The sequence below is a fragment of the Hyla sarda genome, unplaced genomic scaffold, assembly GCF_029499605.1.
Source record: "Hyla sarda isolate aHylSar1 unplaced genomic scaffold, aHylSar1.hap1 scaffold_2571, whole genome shotgun sequence".
In the NCBI taxonomy this organism is placed as follows: Eukaryota; Metazoa; Chordata; class Amphibia; order Anura; family Hylidae; genus Hyla; species Hyla sarda.
Window position 1 is genome coordinate 1082 of NW_026609259.1, and position 16842 is coordinate 17923.

A 16842-nucleotide genomic window follows, 5' to 3' on the forward strand; every position below is an offset into this window, starting at 1 on the left:
CCATTTAGTCAGCAGCAGCAGAAGTCCTGTGCCTGGACGCTCCAACAGGGGCCAGACACAAGCAGAAGCAGAAGCAGCAGAAGCAGCAGCAGCAGCACCACCTTTTGTTTTTTGGCTGCAGCAGCAAGGCCCACAGGGCTGGCTAGCTGGCTAGCCAGCAAGCAGGTAGCAATGAAAGTAGGAATCTTTCTTTTTAACCCTGTAAGGGGGTGGTGCACTGTACCCGAAGATACTGCCATATCGGGTCAATGCATAGGGCGACGGAAGCAAGCTTCGAAATCGGCCCCCGTTCTCAAAAATCCATTTAATATATGGTCCCCAGATAGGGGACGTATCAGATATTAAACTGATAAGAACAGATACTACACTTGATCTTAGCCAAAAGGCCGAGAAGCGATAACCGTGAAAGGGGCGGGCCCAACAAGGTCCCCTTCATGGGCACTATCACTGCTTGCTGTCAGGGAGGCTGCCAGACAATTTTCCATGCACACTCTGGGCTGGGGGGCAGTCAACCACCAGTACACACAGCAGAACCTAAACCCATACCATTATTGCTAAGCAGCAAGACAGGGGCCCATTGCACTCCCACGGGGCCTTTTTAAATGCAATCCATAACCCGGATTTGCCAGGAACCCTTCTTACTCCTCCTACTTGCATGTGACACTGGGCTTAGGATCTGCATAGGAAACACACACACAAGCACACACCTACCTTTGTTGCCTGCAGATGCCTCCTTGGCTGTCCCCAAACGGTATCAAACCAACACCCACGGGAAGCTGTAAGCATAGAGGACATGCCTGCACCCCATTGGACTTACCTGTGTGGGTTAAATCCGGGTTATTTGACAACCTATGGCGGTGATGGTTCTGCTCAGGCAGAGCAGTGCTGATGCTCCTCATAAAGCTGTCGCTGCTGTGAAGGTTCTAGGTGACATCACAAATCCCTATGGTTACATACACAACAAAGCTGGGTTGTTGTTGTTTACACTCTGCAAGGCCTGTGGAAGTGAGTGACATCATAGCACTGTAGTTCTGAGGGTTCTAGATGGATGCAACAATCTCCTGTTGCTTCTATGAAGGCCATAATAGACGACATCACCAAACAGCTCCATAGTCACATACACAGCAAAGGAGAGATGTTGTTTACACCTAGTGATGTCAGTGGTATTGAGTGACATCACAGCACAGTGCTAAGGCTCCTGGGCCTGGACACAGCAGCGGCTGCAATATCTCAACGGAGAATACGTTTATATATATGTGTGTGTGTGCGCGTATATATATATATATATATATATATATATATATATATATATTCTCCGCCGAAATCACTTTTAAACCCATTTCCACCTTTTTTTCCCTTCTCTTCCTCTTACTTTTTTTTCACGTTTTTTTACGTTTTTCTCCTTTTCGCCTCTTTTCTGGGCGTATTATTCTTCTTTTTCTTCTTTTTTTTCGTCTAATGCATACCCCATCAGTGCAGCAATGCTTATTCAATACCGCCAGCAGATGGAGACACTGGGGGATAATTTTCTAAGGATTTATACTGATTTTTCCTGTCTGAATTTGTCGCACAGAAAGTTGCAGGCCAAATATGTGTGACATTTCTGCGACTTTAGCTTCTAGAGCATTTTTACAACATTATACATAGGTGCTGAATACATAAAAAGCGACTGTTCAGCGACAGACAAGTCGCATCGGCTGAAAGTAGGCCAGAATGTCAGTCCATGTTGGAGCAGGTTTAGATACAGTCTAAAGTATAGATCTCAAAGTCTGTGCACAGAATTTAGCAAGGGCCTCGCACCTTCTGATGCATCAGGTAGGTGCACAATAGCATAGCCTAACCCTCTGTACTTTGGTCTATATTGATGCGGGACATAGACAGCCAGCTGATGACCAATCCATTAGTGCAATGGATGGCTGGAAGCATTTGTCTTTGCCTTTGCAATACCACAGAAGCAATGCATGGTCAATGTACAGCAATGACACACCTGTGTGAACAGCCAGGAGACCCCCCCCCCCCATGTTATGTTACATAGTTACATAGTTAGTACGGTCGAAAAAAGACATATGTCCATCAAGTTCAACCAGGGAATTAAGGGGTAGGGGTGTGGCGCGATATTGGGGAAGGGATGAGATTTTATATTTCTTCATAAGCATTAATCTTATTTTGTCAATTAGGAACATTCAGCACCCACCCGCTATCAAGGCAGCTGCCTATCATGTCATGCCCTACCTGCACAGGTGTGCTGGCTACTCAAATGATCCAATTAAGGAGGCCATTTAGTCAGCAGCAGCAGAAGTCCTGTGCCTGGACGCTCCAACAGGGGCCAGACACAAGCAGAAGCAGAAGCAGCAGAAGCAGCAGAAGCAGCAGCAGCAGCACCACCTTTTGTTTTTTGGCTGCAGCAGCAAGGCCCACAGGGCTGGCTAGCTGGCTAGCCAGCAAGCAGGTAGCAATGAAAGTAGGAATCTTTCTTTTTAACCCTGTAAGGGGGTGGTGCACTGTACCCGAAGATACTGCCATATCGGGTCAATGCATAGGGCGACGGAAGCAAGCTTCGAAATCGGCCCCCGTTCTCAAAAATCCATTTAATATATGGTCCCCAGATAGGGGACGTATCAGATATTAAACTGATAAGAACAGATACTACACTTGATCTTAGCCAAAAGGCCGAGAAGCGATAACCGTGAAAGGGGCGGGCCCAACAAGGTCCCCTTCATGGGCACTATCACTGCTTGCTGTCAGGGAGGCTGCCAGACAATTTTCCATGCACACTCTGGGCTGGGGGGCAGTCAACCACCAGTACACACAGCAGAACCTAAACCCATACCATTATTGCTAAGCAGCAAGACAGGGGCCCATTGCACTCCCACGGGGCCTTTTTAAATGCAATCCATAACCCGGATTTGCCAGGAACCCTTCTTACTCCTCCTACTTGCATGTGACACTGGGCTTAGGATCTGCATAGGAAACACACACACAAGCACACACCTACCTTTGTTGCCTGCAGATGCCTCCTTGGCTGTCCCCAAACGGTATCAAACCAACACCCACGGGAAGCTGTAAGCATAGAGGACATGCCTGCACCCCATTGGACTTACCTGTGTGGGTTAAATCCGGGTTATTTGACAACCTATGGCGGTGATGGTTCTGCTCAGGCAGAGCAGTGCTGATGCTCCTCATAAAGCTATCGCTGCTGTGAAGGTTCTAGGTGACATCACAAATCCCTATGGTTACATACACAACAAAGCTGGGTTGTTGTTGTTTACACTCTGCAAGGCCTGTGGAAGTGAGTGACATCATAGCACTGTAGTTCTGAGGGTTCTAGATGGATGCAACAATCTCCTGTTGCTTCTATGAAGGCCATAATAGACGACATCACCAAACAGCTCCATAGTCACATACACAGCAAAGGAGAGATGTTGTTTACACCTAGTGATGTCAGTGGTATTGAGTGACATCACAGCACAGTGCTAAGGCTCCTGGGCCTGGACACAGCAGCGGCTGCAATATCTCAACGGAGAATACGTTTATATATATGTGTGTGTGTGCGCGTATATATATATATATATATATATATATATATATATATATATATATATTTCTCCGCCGAAATCACTTTTAAACCCATTTCCACCTTTTTTTCCCTTCTCTTCCTCTTACTTTTTTTTCACGTTTTTTTACGTTTTTCTCCTTTTCGCCTCTTTTCTGGGCGTATTATTCTTCTTTTTCTTCTTTTTTTTCGTCTAATGCATACCCCATCAGTGCAGCAATGCTTATTCAATACCGCCAGCAGATGGAGACACTGGGGGATAATTTTCTAAGGATTTATACTGATTTTTCCTGTCTGAATTTGTCGCACAGAAAGTTGCAGGCCAAATATGTGTGACATTTCTGCGACTTTAGCTTCTAGAGCATTTTTACAACATTATACATAGGTGCTGAATACATAAAAAGCGACTGTTCAGCGACAGACAAGTCGCATCGGCTGAAAGTAGGCCAGAATGTCAGTCCATGTTGGAGCAGGTTTAGATACAGTCTAAAGTATAGATCTCAAAGTCTGTGCACAGAATTTAGCAAGGGCCTCGCACCTTCTGATGCATCAGGTAGGTGCACAATAGCATAGCCTAACCCTCTGTACTTTGGTCTATATTGATGCGGGACATAGACAGCCAGCTGATGACCAATCCATTAGTGCAATGGATGGCTGGAAGCATTTGTCTTTGCCTTTGCAATACCACAGAAGCAATGCATGGTCAATGTACAGCAATGACACACCTGTGTGAACAGCCAGGAGACCCCCCCCCCCCCCCCATGTTATGTTACATAGTTACATAGTTAGTACGGTCGAAAAAAGACATATGTCCATCAAGTTCAACCAGGGAATTAAGGGGTAGGGGTGTGGCGCGATATTGGGGAAGGGATGAGATTTTATATTTCTTCATAAGCATTAATCTTATTTTGTCAATTAGGAACATTCAGCACCCACCCGCTATCAAGGCAGCTGCCTATCATGTCATGCCCTACCTGCACAGGTGTGCTGGCTACTCAAATGATCCAATTAAGGAGGCCATTTAGTCAGCAGCAGCAGAAGTCCTGTGCCTGGACGCTCCAACAGGGGCCAGACACAAGCAGAAGCAGAAGCAGCAGAAGCAGCAGCAGCAGCACCACCTTTTGTTTTTTGGCTGCAGCAGCAAGGCCCACAGGGCTGGCTAGCTGGCTAGCCAGCAAGCAGGTAGCAATGAAAGTAGGAATCTTTCTTTTTAACCCTGTAAGGGGGTGGTGCACTGTACCCGAAGATACTGCCATATCGGGTCAATGCATAGGGCGACGGAAGCAAGCTTCGAAATCGGCCCCCGTTCTCAAAAATCCATTTAATATATGGTCCCCAGATAGGGGACGTATCAGATATTAAACTGATAAGAACAGATACTACACTTGATCTTAGCCAAAAGGCCGAGAAGCGATAACCGTGAAAGGGGCGGGCCCAACAAGGTCCCCTTCATGGGCACTATCACTGCTTGCTGTCAGGGAGGCTGCCAGACAATTTTCCATGCACACTCTGGGCTGGGGGGCAGTCAACCACCAGTACACACAGCAGAACCTAAACCCATACCATTATTGCTAAGCAGCAAGACAGGGGCCCATTGCACTCCCACGGGGCCTTTTTAAATGCAATCCATAACCCGGATTTGCCAGGAACCCTTCTTACTCCTCCTACTTGCATGTGACACTGGGCTTAGGATCTGCATAGGAAACACACACACAAGCACACACCTACCTTTGTTGCCTGCAGATGCCTCCTTGGCTGTCCCCAAACGGTATCAAACCAACACCCACGGGAAGCTGTAAGCATAGAGGACATGCCTGCACCCCATTGGACTTACCTGTGTGGGTTAAATCCGGGTTATTTGACAACCTATGGCGGTGATGGTTCTGCTCAGGCAGAGCAGTGCTGATGCTCCTCATAAAGCTGTCGCTGCTGTGAAGGTTCTAGGTGACATCACAAATCCCTATGGTTACATACACAACAAAGCTGGGTTGTTGTTGTTTACACTCTGCAAGGCCTGTGGAAGTGAGTGACATCATAGCACTGTAGTTCTGAGGGTTCTAGATGGATGCAACAATCTCCTGTTGCTTCTATGAAGGCCATAATAGACGACATCACCAAACAGCTCCATAGTCACATACACAGCAAAGGAGAGATGTTGTTTACACCTAGTGATGTCAGTGGTATTGAGTGACATCACAGCACAGTGCTAAGGCTCCTGGGCCTGGACACAGCAGCGGCTGCAATATCTCAACGGAGAATACGTTTATATATATGTGTGTGTGTGCGCGTATATATATATATATATATATATATATATATATATATATATATATTTCTCCGCCGAAATCACTTTTAAACCCATTTCCACCTTTTTTTCCCTTCTCTTCCTCTTACTTTTTTTTCACGTTTTTTTACGTTTTTCTCCTTTTCGCCTCTTTTCTGGGCGTATTATTCTTCTTTTTCTTCTTTTTTTTTCATCTAATGCATACCCCATCAGTGCAGCAATGCTTATTCAATACCGCCAGCAGATGGAGACACTGGGGGATAATTTTCTAAGGATTTATACTGATTTTTCCTGTCTGAATTTGTCGCACAGAAAGTTGCAGGCCAAATATGTGTGACATTTCTGCGACTTTAGCTTCTAGAGCATTTTTACAACATTATACATAGGTGCTGAATACATAAAAAGCGACTGTTCAGCGACAGACAAGTCGCATCGGCTGAAAGTAGGCCAGAATGTCAGTCCATGTTGGAGCAGGTTTAGATACAGTCTAAAGTATAGATCTCAAAGTCTGTGCACAGAATTTAGCAAGGGCCTCGCACCTTCTGATGCATCAGGTAGGTGCACAATAGCATAGCCTAACCCTCTGTACTTTGGTCTATATTGATGCGGGACATAGACAGCCAGCTGATGACCAATCCATTAGTGCAATGGATGGCTGGAAGCATTTGTCTTTGCCTTTGCAATACCACAGAAGCAATGCATGGTCAATGTACAGCAATGACACACCTGTGTGAACAGCCAGGAGACCCCCCCCCCCCCCCCCATGTTATGTTACATAGTTACATAGTTAGTACGGTCGAAAAAAGACATATGTCCATCAAGTTCAACCAGGGAATTAAGGGGTAGGGGTGTGGCGCGATATTGGGGAAGGGATGAGATTTTATATTTCTTCATAAGCATTAATCTTATTTTGTCAATTAGGAACATTCAGCACCCACCCGCTATCAAGGCAGCTGCCTATCATGTCATGCCCTACCTGCACAGGTGTGCTGGCTACTCAAATGATCCAATTAAGGAGGCCATTTAGTCAGCAGCAGCAGAAGTCCTGTGCCTGGACGCTCCAACAGGGGCCAGACACAAGCAGAAGCAGAAGCAGCAGAAGCAGCAGCAGCAGCACCACCTTTTGTTTTTTGGCTGCAGCAGCAAGGCCCACAGGGCTGGCTAGCTGGCTAGCCAGCAAGCAGGTAGCAATGAAAGTAGGAATCTTTCTTTTTAACCCTGTAAGGGGGTGGTGCACTGTACCCGAAGATACTGCCATATCGGGTCAATGCATAGGGCGACGGAAGCAAGCTTCGAAATCGGCCCCCGTTCTCAAAAATCCATTTAATATATGGTCCCCAGATAGGGGACGTATCAGATATTAAACTGATAAGAACAGATACTACACTTGATCTTAGCCAAAAGGCCGAGAAGCGATAACCGTGAAAGGGGCGGGCCCAACAAGGTCCCCTTCATGGGCACTATCACTGCTTGCTGTCAGGGAGGCTGCCAGACAATTTTCCATGCACACTCTGGGCTGGGGGGCAGTCAACCACCAGTACACACAGCAGAACCTAAACCCATACCATTATTGCTAAGCAGCAAGACAGGGGCCCATTGCACTCCCACGGGGCCTTTTTAAATGCAATCCATAACCCGGATTTGCCAGGAACCCTTCTTACTCCTCCTACTTGCATGTGACACTGGGCTTAGGATCTGCATAGGAAACACACACACAAGCACACACCTACCTTTGTTGCCTGCAGATGCCTCCTTGGCTGTCCCCAAACGGTATCAAACCAACACCCACGGGAAGCTGTAAGCATAGAGGACATGCCTGCACCCCATTGGACTTACCTGTGTGGGTTAAATCCGGGTTATTTGACAACCTATGGCGGTGATGGTTCTGCTCAGGCAGAGCAGTGCTGATGCTCCTCATAAAGCTGTCGCTGCTGTGAAGGTTCTAGGTGACATCACAAATCCCTATGGTTACATACACAACAAAGCTGGGTTGTTGTTGTTTACACTCTGCAAGGCCTGTGGAAGTGAGTGACATCATAGCACTGTAGTTCTGAGGGTTCTAGATGGATGCAACAATCTCCTGTTGCTTCTATGAAGGCCATAATAGACGACATCACCAAACAGCTCCATAGTCACATACACAGCAAAGGAGAGATGTTGTTTACACCTAGTGATGTCAGTGGTATTGAGTGACATCACAGCACAGTGCTAAGGCTCCTGGGCCTGGACACAGCAGCGGCTGCAATATCTCAACGGAGAATACGTTTATATATATGTGTGTGTGTGCGCGTATATATATATATATATATATATATATATATATATATATTTCTCCGCCGAAATCACTTTTAAACCCATTTCCACCTTTTTTTCCCTTCTCTTCCTCTTACTTTTTTTTCACGTTTTTTTACGTTTTTCTCCTTTTCGCCTCTTTTCTGGGCGTATTATTCTTCTTTTTCTTCTTTTTTTTCGTCTAATGCATACCCCATCAGTGCAGCAATGCTTATTCAATACCGCCAGCAGATGGAGACACTGGGGGATAATTTTCTAAGGATTTATACTGATTTTTCCTGTCTGAATTTGTCGCACAGAAAGTTGCAGGCCAAATATGTGTGACATTTCTGCGACTTTAGCTTCTAGAGCATTTTTACAACATTATACATAGGTGCTGAATACATAAAAAGCGACTGTTCAGCGACAGACAAGTCGCATCGGCTGAAAGTAGGCCAGAATGTCAGTCCATGTTGGAGCAGGTTTAGATACAGTCTAAAGTATAGATCTCAAAGTCTGTGCACAGAATTTAGCAAGGGCCTCGCACCTTCTGATGCATCAGGTAGGTGCACAATAGCATAGCCTAACCCTCTGTACTTTGGTCTATATTGATGCGGGACATAGACAGCCAGCTGATGACCAATCCATTAGTGCAATGGATGGCTGGAAGCATTTGTCTTTGCCTTTGCAATACCACAGAAGCAATGCATGGTCAATGTACAGCAATGACACACCTGTGTGAACAGCCAGGAGACCCCCCCCCCCCCCCCCATGTTATGTTACATAGTTACATAGTTAGTACGGTCGAAAAAAGACATATGTCCATCAAGTTCAACCAGGGAATTAAGGGGTAGGGGTGTGGCGCGATATTGGGGAAGGGATGAGATTTTATATTTCTTCATAAGCATTAATCTTATTTTGTCAATTAGGAACATTCAGCACCCACCCGCTATCAAGGCAGCTGCCTATCATGTCATGCCCTACCTGCACAGGTGTGCTGGCTACTCAAATGATCCAATTAAGGAGGCCATTTAGTCAGCAGCAGCAGAAGTCCTGTGCCTGGACGCTCCAACAGGGGCCAGACACAAGCAGAAGCAGAAGCAGCAGAAGCAGCACCACCTTTTGTTTTTTGGCTGCAGCAGCAAGGCCCACAGGGCTGGCTAGCTGGCTAGCCAGCAAGCAGGTAGCAATGAAAGTAGGAATCTTTCTTTTTAACCCTGTAAGGGGGTGGTGCACTGTACCCGAAGATACTGCCATATCGGGTCAATGCATAGGGCGACGGAAGCAAGCTTCGAAATCGGCCCCCGTTCTCAAAAATCCATTTAATATATGGTCCCCAGATAGGGGACGTATCAGATATTAAACTGATAAGAACAGATACTACACTTGATCTTAGCCAAAAGGCCGAGAAGCGATAACCGTGAAAGGGGCGGGCCCAACAAGGTCCCCTTCATGGGCACTATCACTGCTTGCTGTCAGGGAGGCTGCCAGACAATTTTCCATGCACACTCTGGGCTGGGGGGCAGTCAACCACCAGTACACACAGCAGAACCTAAACCCATACCATTATTGCTAAGCAGCAAGACAGGGGCCCATTGCACTCCCACGGGGCCTTTTTAAATGCAATCCATAACCCGGATTTGCCAGGAACCCTTCTTACTCCTCCTACTTGCATGTGACACTGGGCTTAGGATCTGCATAGGAAACACACACACAAGCACACACCTACCTTTGTTGCCTGCAGATGCCTCCTTGGCTGTCCCCAAACGGTATCAAACCAACACCCACGGGAAGCTGTAAGCATAGAGGACATGCCTGCACCCCATTGGACTTACCTGTGTGGGTTAAATCCGGGTTATTTGACAACCTATGGCGGTGATGGTTCTGCTCAGGCAGAGCAGTGCTGATGCTCCTCATAAAGCTGTCGCTGCTGTGAAGGTTCTAGGTGACATCACAAATCCCTATGGTTACATACACAACAAAGCTGGGTTGTTGTTGTTTACACTCTGCAAGGCCTGTGGAAGTGAGTGACATCATAGCACTGTAGTTCTGAGGGTTCTAGATGGATGCAACAATCTCCTGTTGCTTCTATGAAGGCCATAATAGACGACATCACCAAACAGCTCCATAGTCACATACACAGCAAAGGAGAGATGTTGTTTACACCTAGTGATGTCAGTGGTATTGAGTGACATCACAGCACAGTGCTAAGGCTCCTGGGCCTGGACACAGCAGCGGCTGCAATATCTCAACGGAGAATACGTTTATATATATGTGTGTGTGTGCGCGTATATATATATATATATATATATATATATATATATATATATATATTTCTCCGCCGAAATCACTTTTAAACCCATTTCCACCTTTTTTTCCCTTCTCTTCCTCTTACTTTTTTTTCACGTTTTTTTACGTTTTTCTCCTTTTCGCCTCTTTTCTGGGCGTATTATTCTTCTTTTTCTTCTTTTTTTTCGTCTAATGCATACCCCATCAGTGCAGCAATGCTTATTCAATACCGCCAGCAGATGGAGACACTGGGGGATAATTTTCTGAGGATTTATACTGATTTTTCCTGTCTGAATTTGTCGCACAGAAAGTTGCAGGCCAAATATGTGTGACATTTCTGCGACTTTAGCTTCTAGAGCATTTTTACAACATTATACATAGGTGCTGAATACATAAAAAGCGACTGTTCAGCGACAGACAAGTCGCATCGGCTGAAAGTAGGCCAGAATGTCAGTCCATGTTGGAGCAGGTTTAGATACAGTCTAAAGTATAGATCTCAAAGTCTGTGCACAGAATTTAGCAAGGGCCTCGCACCTTCTGATGCATCAGGTAGGTGCACAATAGCATAGCCTAACCCTCTGTACTTTGGTCTATATTGATGCGGGACATAGACAGCCAGCTGATGACCAATCCATTAGTGCAATGGATGGCTGGAAGCATTTGTCTTTGCCTTTGCAATACCACAGAAGCAATGCATGGTCAATGTACAGCAATGACACACCTGTGTGAACAGCAAGGAGACCCCCCCCCCCCCCCATGTTATGTTACATAGTTACATAGTTAGTACGGTCGAAAAAAGACATATGTCCATCAAGTTCAACCAGGGAATTAAGGGGTAGGGGTGTGGCGCGATATTGGGGAAGGGATGAGATTTTATATTTCTTCATAAGCATTAATCTTATTTTGTCAATTAGGAACATTCAGCACCCACCCGCTATCAAGGCAGCTGCCTATCATGTCATGCCCTACCTGCACAGGTGTGCTGGCTACTCAAATGATCCAATTAAGGAGGCCATTTAGTCAGCAGCAGCAGAAGTCCTGTGCCTGGACGCTCCAACAGGGGCCAGACACAAGCAGAAGCAGAAGCAGCAGAAGCAGCAGCAGCAGCACCACCTTTTGTTTTTTGGCTGCAGCAGCAAGGCCCACAGGGCTGGCTAGCTGGCTAGCCAGCAAGCAGGTAGCAATGAAAGTAGGAATCTTTCTTTTTAACCCTGTAAGGGGGTGGTGCACTGTACCCGAAGATACTGCCATATCGGGTCAATGCATAGGGCGACGGAAGCAAGCTTCGAAATCGGCCCCCGTTCTCAAAAATCCATTTAATATATGGTCCCCAGATAGGGGACGTATCAGATATTAAACTGATAAGAACAGATACTACACTTGATCTTAGCCAAAAGGCCGAGAAGCGATAACCGTGAAAGGGGCGGGCCCAACAAGGTCCCCTTCATGGGCACTATCACTGCTTGCTGTCAGGGAGGCTGCCAGACAATTTTCCATGCACACTCTGGGCTGGGGGGCAGTCAACCACCAGTACACACAGCAGAACCTAAACCCATACCATTATTGCTAAGCAGCAAGACAGGGGCCCATTGCACTCCCACGGGGCCTTTTTAAATGCAATCCATAACCCGGATTTGCCAGGAACCCTTCTTACTCCTCCTACTTGCATGTGACACTGGGCTTAGGATCTGCATAGGAAACACACACACAAGCACACACCTACCTTTGTTGCCTGCAGATGCCTCCTTGGCTGTCCCCAAACGGTATCAAACCAACACCCACGGGAAGCTGTAAGCATAGAGGACATGCCTGCACCCCATTGGACTTACCTGTGTGGGTTAAATCCGGGTTATTTGACAACCTATGGCGGTGATGGTTCTGCTCAGGCAGAGCAGTGCTGATGCTCCTCATAAAGCTGTCGCTGCTGTGAAGGTTCTAGGTGACATCACAAATCCCTATGGTTACATACACAACAAAGCTGGGTTGTTGTTGTTTACACTCTGCAAGGCCTGTGGAAGTGAGTGACATCATAGCACTGTAGTTCTGAGGGTTCTAGATGGATGCAACAATCTCCTGTTGCTTCTATGAAGGCCATAATAGACGACATCACCAAACAGCTCCATAGTCACATACACAGCAAAGGAGAGATGTTGTTTACACCTAGTGATGTCAGTGGTATTGAGTGACATCACAGCACAGTGCTAAGGCTCCTGGGCCTGGACACAGCAGCGGCTGCAATATCTCAACGGAGAATACGTTTATATATATGTGTGTGTGTGCGCGTATATATATATATATATATATATATATATATATATATATATATTTCTCCGCCGAAATCACTTTTAAACCCATTTCCATCTTTTTTTCCCTTCTCTTCCTCTTACTTTTTTTTCAAGTTTTTTTACGTTTTTCTCCTTTTCGCCTCTTTTCTGGGCGTATTATTCTTCTTTTTCTTCTTTTTTTTCGTCTAATGCATACCCCATCAGTGCAGCAATGCTTATTCAATACCGCCAGCAGATGGAGACACTGGGGGATAATTTTCTAAGGATTTATACTGATTTTTCCTGTCTGAATTTGTCGCACAGAAAGTTGCAGGCCAAATATGTGTGACATTTCTGCGACTTTAGCTTCTAGAGCATTTTTACAACATTATACATAGGTGCTGAATACATAAAAAGCGACTGTTCAGCGACAGACAAGTCGCATCGGCTGAAAGTAGGCCAGAATGTCAGTCCATGTTGGAGCAGGTTTAGATACAGTCTAAAGTATAGATCTCAAAGTCTGTGCACAGAATTTAGCAAGGGCCTCGCACCTTCTGATGCATCAGGTAGGTGCACAATAGCATAGCCTAACCCTCTGTACTTTGGTCTATATTGATGCGGGACATAGACAGCCAGCTGATGACCAATCCATTAGTGCAATGGATGGCTGGAAGCATTTGTCTTTGCCTTTGCAATACCACAGAAGCAATGCATGGTCAATGTACAGCAATGACACACCTGTGTGAACAGCCAGGAGACCCCCCCCCCCCCCCCCCATGTTATGTTACATAGTTACATAGTTAGTACGGTCGAAAAAAGACATATGTCCATCAAGTTCAACCAGGGAATTAAGGGGTAGGGGTGTGGCGCGATATTGGGGAAGGGATGAGATTTTATATTTCTTCATAAGCATTAATCTTATTTTGTCAATTAGGAACATTCAGCACCCACCCGCTATCAAGGCAGCTGCCTATCATGTCATGCCCTACCTGCACAGGTGTGCTGGCTACTCAAATGATCCAATTAAGGAGGCCATTTAGTCAGCAGCAGCAGAAGTCCTGTGCCTGGACGCTCCAACAGGGGCCAGACACAAGCAGAAGCAGAAGCAGCAGAAGCAGCAGCAGCAGCACCACCTTTTGTTTTTTGGCTGCAGCAGCAAGGCCCACAGGGCTGGCTAGCTGGCTAGCCAGCAAGCAGGTAGCAATGAAAGTAGGAATCTTTCTTTTTAACCCTGTAAGGGGGTGGTGCACTGTACCCGAAGATACTGCCATATCGGGTCAATGCATAGGGCGACGGAAGCAAGCTTCGAAATCGGCCCCCGTTCTCAAAAATCCATTTAATATATGGTCCCCAGATAGGGGACGTATCAGATATTAAACTGATAAGAACAGATCCTACACTTGATCTTAGCCAAAAGGCCGAGAAGCGATAACCGTGAAAGGGGCGGGCCCAACAAGGTCCCCTTCATGGGCACTATCACTGCTTGCTGTCAGGGAGGCTGCCAGACAATTTTCCATGCACACTCTGGGCTGGGGGGCAGTCAACCACCAGTACACACAGCAGAACCTAAACCCATACCATTATTGCTAAGCAGCAAGACAGGGGCCCATTGCACTCCCACGGGGCCTTTTTAAATGCAATCCATAACCCGGATTTGCCAGGAACCCTTCTTACTCCTCCTACTTGCATGTGACACTGGGCTTAGGATCTGCATAGGAAACACACACACAAGCACACACCTACCTTTGTTGCCTGCAGATGCCTCCTTGGCTGTCCCCAAACGGTATCAAACCAACACCCACGGGAAGCTGTAAGCATAGAGGACATGCCTGCACCCCATTGGACTTACCTGTGTGGGTTAAATCCGGGTTATTTGACAACCTATGGCGGTGATGGTTCTGCTCAGGCAGAGCAGTGCTGATGCTCCTCATAAAGCTGTCGCTGCTGTGAAGGTTCTAGGTGACATCACAAATCCCTATGGTTACATACACAACAAAGCTGGGTTGTTGTTGTTTACACTCTGCAAGGCCTGTGGAAGTGAGTGACATCATAGCACTGTAGTTCTGAGGGTTCTAGATGGATGCAACAATCTCCTGTTGCTTCTATGAAGGCCATAATAGACGACATCACCAAACAGCTCCATAGTCACATACACAGCAAAGGAGAGATGTTGTTTACACCTAGTGATGTCAGTGGTATTGAGTGACATCACAGCACAGTGCTAAGGCTCCTGGGCCTGGACACAGCAGTGGCTGCAATATCTCAACGGAGAATACGTTTATATATATGTGTGTGTGTGCGCGTATATATATATATATATATATATATATATATATATATATATATTTCTCCGCCGAAATCACTTTTAAACCCATTTCCACCTTTTTTTCCCTTCTCTTCCTCTTACTTTTTTTTCACGTTTTTTTACGTTTTTCTCCTTTTCGCCTCTTTTCTGGGCGTATTATTCTTCTTTTTCTTCTTTTTTTTCGTCTAATGCATACCCCATCAGTGCAGCAATGCTTATTCAATACCGCCAGCAGATGGAGACACTGGGGGATAATTTTCTAAGGATTTATACTGATTTTTCCTGTCTGAATTTGTCGCACAGAAAGTTGCAGGCCAAATATGTGTGACATTTCTGCGACTTTAGCTTCTAGAGCATTTTTACAACATTATACATAGGTGCTGAATACATAAAAAGCGACTGTTCAGCGACAGACAAGTCGCATCGGCTGAAAGTAGGCCAGAATGTCAGTCCATGTTGGAGCAGGTTTAGATACAGTCTAAAGTATAGATCTCAAAGTCTGGTGCACAGAATTTAGCAAGGGCCTCGCACCTTCTGATGCATCAGGTAGGTGCACAATAGCATAGCCTAACCCTCTGTACTTTGGTCTATATTGATGCGGGACATAGACAGCCAGCTGATGACCAATCCATTAGTGCAATGGATGGCTGGAAGCATTTGTCTTTGCCTTTGCAATACCACAGAAGCAATGCATGGTCAATGTACAGCAATGACACACCTGTGTGAACAGCCAGGAGACCCCCCCCCCCCCCCATGTTATGTTACATAGTTACATAGTTAGTACGGTCGAAAAAAGACATATGTCTATCAAGTTCAACCAGGGAATTAAGGGGTAGGGGTGTGGCGCGATATTGGGGAAGGGATGAGATTTTATATTTCTTCATAAGCATTAATCTTATTTTGTCAATTAGGAACATTCAGCACCCACCCGCTATCAAGGCAGCTGCCTATCATGTCATGCCCTACCTGCACAGGTGTGCTGGCTACTCAAATGATCCAATTAAGGAGGCCATTTAGTCAGCAGCAGCAGAAGTCCTGTGCCTGGACGCTCCAACAGGGGCCAGACACAAGCAGAAGCAGAAGCAGCAGAAGCAGCAGCAGCAGCACCACCTTTTGTTTTTTGGCTGCAGCAGCAAGGCCCACAGGGCTGGCTAGCTGGCTAGCCAGCAAGCAGGTAGCAATGAAAGTAGGAATCTTTCTTTTTAACCCTGTAAGGGGGTGGTGCACTGTACCCGAAGATACTGCCATATCGGGTCAATGCATAGGGCGACGGAAGCAAGCTTCGAAATCGGCCCCCGTTCTCAAAAATCCATTTAATATATGGTCCCCAGATAGGGGACGTATCAGATATTAAACTGATAAGAACAGATACTACACTTGATCTTAGCCAAAAGGCCGAGAAGCGATAACCGTGAAAGGGGCGGGCCCAACAAGGTCCCCTTCATGGGCACTATCACTGCTTGCTGTCAGGGAGGCTGCCAGACAATTTTCCATGCACACTCTGGGCTGGGGGGCAGTCAACCACCAGTACACACAGCAGAACCTAAACCCATACCATTATTGCTAAGCAGCAAGACAGGGGCCCATTGCACTCCCACGGGGCCTTTTTAAATGCAATCCATAACCCGGATTTGCCAGGAACCCTTCTTACTCCTCCTACTTGCATGTGACACTGGGCTTAGGATCTGCATAGGAAACACACACACAAGCACACACCTACCTTTGTTGCCTGCAGATGCCTCCTTGGCTGTCCCCAAACGGTATCAAACCAACACCCACGGGAAGCTGTAAGCATAGAGGACATGCCTGCACCCCATTGGACTTACCTGTGTGGGTTAAATCCGGGTTATTTGACAACCTATGGCGGTGATGGTTC

At 46.3% G+C, this 16842-nt stretch overlaps 8 non-coding genes across 8 annotated transcripts; all 8 read right to left on the reverse strand.

Moving 5' to 3' along the window:
* Positions 1-207: 207 nt before the first annotated feature.
* On the reverse strand, positions 208-398 carry LOC130323980 (U2 spliceosomal RNA). The gene has a single exon (XR_008869141.1). It is a non-coding gene; the product is annotated as a U2 spliceosomal RNA (small nuclear RNA).
* Positions 399-2491: 2093 nt separating this feature from the next.
* On the reverse strand, positions 2492-2682 carry LOC130323992 (U2 spliceosomal RNA). The gene has a single exon (XR_008869152.1). It is a non-coding gene; the product is annotated as a U2 spliceosomal RNA (small nuclear RNA).
* A 2095-nt stretch (positions 2683-4777) lies between these two features.
* On the reverse strand, positions 4778-4968 carry LOC130323994 (U2 spliceosomal RNA). The gene has a single exon (XR_008869154.1). It is a non-coding gene; the product is annotated as a U2 spliceosomal RNA (small nuclear RNA).
* A 2095-nt stretch (positions 4969-7063) lies between these two features.
* LOC130323995 (U2 spliceosomal RNA) lies at positions 7064-7254 on the reverse strand. The gene has a single exon (XR_008869155.1). It is a non-coding gene; the product is annotated as a U2 spliceosomal RNA (small nuclear RNA).
* Positions 7255-9333: 2079 nt separating this feature from the next.
* Positions 9334-9524, reverse strand: LOC130323996 (U2 spliceosomal RNA). The gene has a single exon (XR_008869156.1). It is a non-coding gene; the product is annotated as a U2 spliceosomal RNA (small nuclear RNA).
* Positions 9525-11616: 2092 nt separating this feature from the next.
* LOC130323981 (U2 spliceosomal RNA) lies at positions 11617-11807 on the reverse strand. Its single transcript, XR_008869142.1, has one exon. It is a non-coding gene; the product is annotated as a U2 spliceosomal RNA (small nuclear RNA).
* Positions 11808-13900: 2093 nt separating this feature from the next.
* Positions 13901-14091, reverse strand: LOC130323993 (U2 spliceosomal RNA). The gene has a single exon (XR_008869153.1). It is a non-coding gene; the product is annotated as a U2 spliceosomal RNA (small nuclear RNA).
* Positions 14092-16182: 2091 nt separating this feature from the next.
* On the reverse strand, positions 16183-16373 carry LOC130323982 (U2 spliceosomal RNA). The gene has a single exon (XR_008869143.1). It is a non-coding gene; the product is annotated as a U2 spliceosomal RNA (small nuclear RNA).
* Positions 16374-16842: the final 469 nt, after the last annotated feature.